Source organism: Ambystoma mexicanum, chromosome 5p (genome assembly GCF_040938575.1).
Source record: "Ambystoma mexicanum isolate Mex_15411 chromosome 5p, UKY_AmexF1_1, whole genome shotgun sequence".
In the NCBI taxonomy this organism is placed as follows: domain Eukaryota; kingdom Metazoa; phylum Chordata; class Amphibia; order Caudata; family Ambystomatidae; genus Ambystoma; species Ambystoma mexicanum.
The window spans coordinates 445,964,052-445,971,297 of NC_090930.1; the positions used below are offsets into that span (position 1 = coordinate 445,964,052).

The 7,246-nt window shown below is 41.2% G+C and overlaps 1 long non-coding RNA gene across 1 annotated transcript; it reads right to left on the minus strand.

Annotated features, from left to right (window-relative positions):
- Positions 1-640: 640 nt before the first annotated feature.
- Positions 641-1,180, minus strand: LOC138481661 (uncharacterized). The gene is made up of 3 exons (XR_011274319.1): positions 1,114-1,180; positions 966-1,000; positions 641-864 (listed from the first exon to the last, which is right to left on the minus strand). It is a non-coding gene; the product is annotated as an uncharacterized lncRNA (long non-coding RNA).
- Between the last annotated feature and the right edge of the window lie 6,066 nt (positions 1,181-7,246).

Sequence of the window (7,246 nt, forward strand, 5' to 3'; positions counted from 1 at the left end):
CGGGGAAGAACCCTTAGGTTTCTTACAGTAGTATGAGGAAATATGAAAATTATGTAAAGCAAAGCTTCCCAGTTAATAATACTCTATGTAGCTTACTTACGAATCATTTTGAAACGAATGTTAGAAGAGTTGTACTACAGCTATGATTGGACCTTCTTCCCATGTTATCAAGAACGGGAGAATGGCCTAATATCCCATATGAACTTAGACTCTGTAGACATTGTAAAGAAAAAGTAGAAACCTCTAGACATCTATTAAAAGAGTGGAGATAAATAGTAAGGGTTACCATAACATGAGATACAAAATGATTAATTACACATCTGATATATCCTGGGCGACTACATATGCTGAAAAACCAAAACCATGTATTAATACACGGTAGCCCAGACATGCACTCCTAGGGGACAACGGTCCCTGTGCTTATACAGAAATATCAATATATAGACTGACAGATTAGTGTAGGTCGGTAAGAAGTGTTCATATATATATTCTTATTAGACATTCACAGGTGAAAACCAACCAAACATTTATAATCACAGTTTAACAACAAAAGAAAGTTACTTCAGATAATTTTGAATATTGAACAAGCACATTTATTAGTATTGTTCAATGCGAAAAAAAACATATTCCATGTTAGCATAGGTGTGTAGTAGCCATCGGCACAAGCGGACATCTATGTAAATTAAACACAGTCCAGTGTTTACACTCTTCACACTTGGACATAAACAAGAACCATAACAAAGTCACAGAAACTTCACAAAAGCTCCTTTAGGGTGTCTAAATGACCAACGCGTTTCGGATTCAAGATCCATCTTCAGGGTGGAAACTATGTGTTCCTTTTCAATCTTTTACATATGTGAAACGCTATGGGGTTACAAAGGATGCGTATTAGGCATGGGAAACTAATATAAGTAAACAATAGAATCAACTAGCATATTGAAAAATCAGAATAAGAGAGCACTAACCTTCACAATCTTGTCAAGATTCACAAACAGTTTGCCTAAAATGTCAAAGATGAAGTATGAGAATCCCATAAAACCATATTTGCATGAAACAAAAACGGGTGTTTGTGTTTAACTGGCAACAGACCAGAAACTGGAAAGGACTACTCACCCAAACCCTTGGGTGCAGACAGTCGATAGTAGGAGTTGGCTGTGGCAAAGTCAAACAAATCATATCTAAAACAGTGAAAATACGTGAAATTGCAGCTAACAGTTGAGAATGGGAAGACAAAATGGGTCAAGGAACAAATAACCAACTGAACTTAAACCGAGGTGACTATATATGCTGGTAACACCACAATATGAAATTTTACCATTTTCCATATGTGGGCAAAATATGTTCTCTTTTAGAAAATGCCCAATTAGATGAGTAGTTTAGAAATTGAGAGTAAGATTAATGATGTGACTCTTATGTTATTATAGAGATATCAATTTTATGTGGTTGTATAACTGATTTTTTAATGTTGAATCATGAAATATGAATATTATGCTATAATTCAAAACCTTTACTGTGGAAATGTACGTTTTATTTGTGTTGTAAGGTTTATTTAACCAATAAAAACACTAAATAAAAAAAAGTGTAATGAGCCCCATAGACTTTTACATCCTCATAAAACATGGGAAATGTATTACAGTTAGTGTGTGAGGGTACATTTACAGAATAGAAATACAGGGGGTGGTCACCCGTTGTAAACGGAGGACATAACACAAGCACACTTTTTTGCTGTATGAAATAACAGCCAAATGACTTCAATAAATTGAGTGTTTCATTTGAATTCAAAACCAATATTTTTAATCTATTTGTTTCTTCATAAAATAAATATAAGCAAACATCGTTCAGTCAACAACTTTACATCAAAACACATATTAGAATGTGTCATATGTATATGCAAAATGTTATAATTCAACATAAACAAAATTATTCTTTTTCCTCACATAGGTCTGATTAGTTTCTAATCATATATTTATTGTTCTGTGTTGACATATTCATATTAACATTTTTCATCTCAAATTGTGCTGATATCTTGTATCTGATGTTTCAACTAATGCTCATGGATTGAGCCTCTAGGGTTTTAACCTAGGTATTCCACTACGCTTTTCAGGCCAACTGTCTGCCCTTCTTCAGTTGATGATATCAGTACTTTCCTCTCTTCGTCTACAAAATAAATATATATGAAATTCTAGATTATTCTCTATTTCCTTCTCAGGTTTATTCTACGTGTTTAAATAGCACTGGCGCTGTACTGACCTCAGTAGAGCAAATCAAAGTCGCGGCACAAGCTTTCACACTTCTGCATTTGAAGCCCAGGTTCCTTCCTGGGTATGCTGTACACTTTCTCAAGGTGTTCTAGACTGTCAAAACAAGACACTACTTAAGTGGTCTATTATTTTGTTAAAATCAAGATAAAACTAAAACCAACTAATTAAAGATGCAGTGTGATCACGAGCGGGACCAGTTGCCAAAACAGCGCTGGGTCCCACTCTGTGATCATATGTATGTAAATATACAATTCTGATGTTAATACACTTACTAGGTGGCGTTATCTGCTTTTACACAGATTCTAGGGAGAAATTCTCCATAGTGTTCAATTCTGAATTTCTCTGCAAGAAAATATCGTGGGAGTCACTCTCTACTATACGGTTCGTAATCTTAATTATTTTACCGGATATCACGTAGCAAAATCTGTATTTCTCCTACCTGTTTGCGGTTCTAATGGAGCTCGATGGATATTAGGAGCTGAACTGCAGTGAAGGCGTCCCTCACAACCCGTCGCTAAACAATGATTGTGTGCTTAGCTGCAGCGTGTGGCTTGTGTGTGTTCGGTATTTCTATGGTGATGCCGTCGCTGAAAGAACATTTGTGTATTTCAATCTAACCTTGCTCCCAATTCACATTTAAGGTCGCCAGCCTCTCCGATTCATAAAATGAATTCTTTACCTTCTCGGCTATATTAGCACTTCAATGCCGTTCAAGTCCCACGTTCGCTCTGCCTCCCGGATGCAGCATTGGGATGTTGCTAAGCAACATTAGGCACTCGTCTGTCTATTGTACTAAACCAAGGCACAGTCAGTCGCTCGTCTTTCTTGGCCGCCATCTTCGGTGTATATTTGTTTTACTCTGTACCGTGTTCTTGAGATGAGATAGGTGTCCCTAATCTACTGCTAATCGCCTGTTTCAAAAAGTGGTATTGTAATGAAATACTGTCGCCCTAAATTTAGAACATACTGTTAATTTTCCATTTTGATATTATTCTCATTTTTAACATGAAAAAAACGTAATTGAACACATTGTGATGACAGTCATGATTTTCTACATTTTCATATGAGCATGTGTGGAATATTCAACATTTTTGGAACAGGCTTGAAAGAATAATCACATTGTTGGGTTTTATAGAAAACAGAAAGCAATTATTCCCATATATCTGTTCCTGGTTGTATGTTGCCTATACATATCACTTAACTCTACCAATCCAATCTATTTTCTTGTATTGTATGTTACAAGTGCGGACAGGAATAGACCACACCTGAGACTGAGTAGGATTGGAACAGTCTTTAATCTCCTCACACATAATAATCAACTTCAACAAATGCAGGCGGTGAACAAATTCAGTGTACCAGGTTAAAAGAGGGTTCTGGGGATTTGTTCCTTCACTGCCTGGCCCACAAGAAGGAGTCTGGACTGGCACTTCCCCCTGAGACTTTATTTGGCTAGTTGTAGTCCCTCAGCTTTCCTTCCTTCCCTGAGGTACAGCACTGGCTTTCTCTACGATCTCCGTTCAGAGTCCTCTCCCTTCCTTCTCGAGGCTCTCAGTACCAGTGTGGCTGGCTTTTCTACCGGTTGTGCCCCCTTTCTTGAATATTTCAATTTCAACAAGGAAAACGTGAGGGAGTATACACTTCTGTACTCTTCAGCTCACCAAATGTTCATCTACTGTCTCTCTCTCTCTAGGATGCGGCCCCTGGGTTACGCTCACTTAGGCTTTACGTTTGGTAGACAGTCACCTCCCTTCCAACTCATGGGCTTATTCCGCCCAAACCGCTGTCATCTGAACCTCTGTGTTCTCAGACAGCGCCGTTTGCTTCTCTACAGTCCTCTGTATTAGTTTGATGCTGGAGGGCCAGCACGGCCCTTATTGGCTCTTTCTGTCGCACCTCTCCCTCCGCAGGAGCTGTCAGCTGTAAGCCTGTTCTGTGACTCCTCCCTCGCGAGGGAGGGGGCCGGAGCCGAGTCGATTCTCGCTCACAGCTGACTTCAGGAAAACAGCTGAGGACCCATCGGAGCCGGCTCCTCCTCCCCCTTCGCAGCGGCTCGCCTGTATATTCACGCCGCAGGACACAGCTGACTGGAAACAGGAGAGGGTCTTTGCTGGCCAGTTCTCGGCGTACGGACGGCTCTCCACAAACTCATGACAGTACTTTCTGTAACGACAGTCCTATCAATACGAACGAACAACTCAACATTTGGCACAACTGGTGCAACACTTCTCCTTTCTTCTAGGCACACATTGTTTTAATACGCCCACTCATACACGGGCTCTTCCTCCGGCAAGCCCCTCTCTGGATCCTCCAGTGTAACCGAACAAAAAACAAAGACCAGTATTAGAGGAAAGTACCTCCCGGCACTATAGTCCTGAACACCCATTGGAGCGGTGACATGTCCATCAAACCACACAGTCCCTCCCTCTCTGCCATCACACAGTGTCTTTTCCTGGCTTAACCTTCACCTGCAAGGGCATTAATTGGCTCTGAATACCCTTCTCTCCCGGCGCCTCATCACACACCCTCCCCCTTAAGCCCTTACGTTCGGGAAGGGCATGAACTCTACAGAGTAAATCCGCTTGAGTCATTCTTCTTCCAGGTTAATGCATGGTCTGAAACAAAAAGGGTTGTAACGAGAGGAACCATCTTCTAACTCTGGGATTCGTCTCCTTGTTCCTGGATAACCACACTAAGGGAGCATGGTCAGTTATCAGAGTAAACTTCTGCCCCAACAGATAATATCTTAATGTCTCTATGGCCCATTTTACCACCAGGCATTCCTTCTCAATCGTTGCTTATCCCAGCTCGTGTGGCAATAGCTTTCGGCTAATGAACATCACAGGCCTCTCTGCTTCTCCTTTGTTCTGATAGAGCACCGCTCCTAGTCCTGACCCTGAGGCATCGGTATATAAGAAAAAAGGCATTCCAAAGTCAGGGCACTGGAGAACGGCTTGTTCTGAAAGGGCATTTTTTAGGGCCAGAAACGCCTTTTTGGTTTTCGCGTTCCTCCATTCACTCTTAGGGGGTGCATTTGATTTTAAAAGATTTGTCAAAGGTGTTGCAATAGTTGAAAAGTGTGGAATAAACCGACGGTAGTATCCCACAAAGCCAAGGAAGGCCCTGACTTGTCGGCTGGTCACAGGAACCTGCAGGCGATGAATTGCCTCCATTTTCTCCAGCTGAGGTCTGATCGTTCCATGACCTACGTAATAACCCAGATATTTGGTATATGAGTTTGCCAAATGTGTTTTCTTTGGGTTCACATGAAGACCTGCCTTTTCTAATGTTTGAAATATGGCTGCCAGATGTTTCAAATGATCCTCCCAACTCTGGCTGTACACTACAATGTCATCCAAATAGGCACCCACATAGTTCTCATGGCCTTCAATCAAGAAATTCATCAACCTCTGGAAAGTGTCTGGTGCCCCATAGAGCCCAAATGGAAGAACAGTGAATTGAAAAAATCCGGCAGGCGAAGCAAAAGCGGTCTTTTCTCTACCCGGTAAAAACAAAGGGATTTGCCAATACCCCTTTGTCAGGTCAATTGTGGTTAGGAACTTCGCTTTTCCTAGCTTCTCCAAAAGATCAGCGATTCTGGGCATGGGATAAGCATCGAATTTGGACACTTCATTGAGCTTTGTAAAGTCCATGCAGAAACGAGTACTCCCATCCGGTTTCGGGACCATCACCAAGAGAGAACACCAATCGCTGTGTGATGGCTCAATCACCCCTAAGCGGAGCATTTCTTGTATTTCCTTGTTTACAGCTTGCAGTCTCGCCTCTGGAATTCGATATGGTCGTACTATCACTTTCACTCCGGGCTCAGTCTGAATGCGGTGGCAAGTTAGGGATGTTCTCCCCGGTACTGAAGCAAATATCATCATCATCATATTAAGTTTATTCAGAAGCAAATTATCCATAAACCATACACAAAATAGAACTACATAGTAATACAAAATCCAATTCAATATTTTTTTTTTTAAAAGTCCACGACATTAACTTACAAACATTACATATGTATAAAAAAAAGATTCAAATGTGCATGTGTGTAAATCAAGATAAAATCCACAGGAAGCATCCAAACAATTCAATAAAAGGTTCAGGATTTGATCATATTTTGGACAGTGAATTTAGTTCTCCAATACTTCTCAAGTAGTCCACCATGCCCCAGGCCACTGGCATCGTAGCGGCTGAAAGCAGATAACATAAAGCAGGCCTAGCCCGAGACAAGCCAGTGGACCTAAGTAGTGGCAGAAGTGTTTTTTGTCTTAGGTCTGTGTAATGTGGGCAAAACAAATATCTTCTCATAATGGTCTATCAACTCTGATAGATCCTTCTTCTGTAAAGGGTTTAACTTTACATTCATGTTTAGATCTTCCTTTCCTAACGGATTCTCCATAGTTGGAAGGTACTCGGTTACCACCTCCTCCACGTTGAGCATGGCCACAGAGACTGCTGGTTCTGACGAGCTCTTCAACAGGTTCACGTGATATGTCTGGAGGGGAACTCTACACCCTGGTTGGCATACTCGAGTAGTAGGTAAAAGTACTAAAACCTGATCTCCCACTTGGAAATTTCGTATCCTCGTTTTCTGATTATAGTATTGCTCTTGCTTTCCTTGAGCTTGTTGCAAATGAGCTTGTGCTACCGCTTGTAGCCTTTCGACTCTGGTTTTCAGCTGAGAAGCATACTCTGTTCAAGGTAATTTCAGGACTTGCTTGTTCTTCCCAGCTCTGTTTTAGAATGTCCAATAGCCTTCTCACAGGTCTTCCAAACAACAACTCGAACGGTGCAAACCCCGTAGAAGACTGAGGGGTGTTCTTCAGGGTCACGAGGATCCACGGTAAAATTCTATCTCAAATCCTTTCTTGAGGTTGAATGGTCTTTCTTAGCATTTGTTTTATTGTCTGATTGTACCTCTCAACGAGACCGTCCGTCTGCGGGTGATAAACAGCAGTTTTGATTTGAGCAATGTGCAGAGTTTC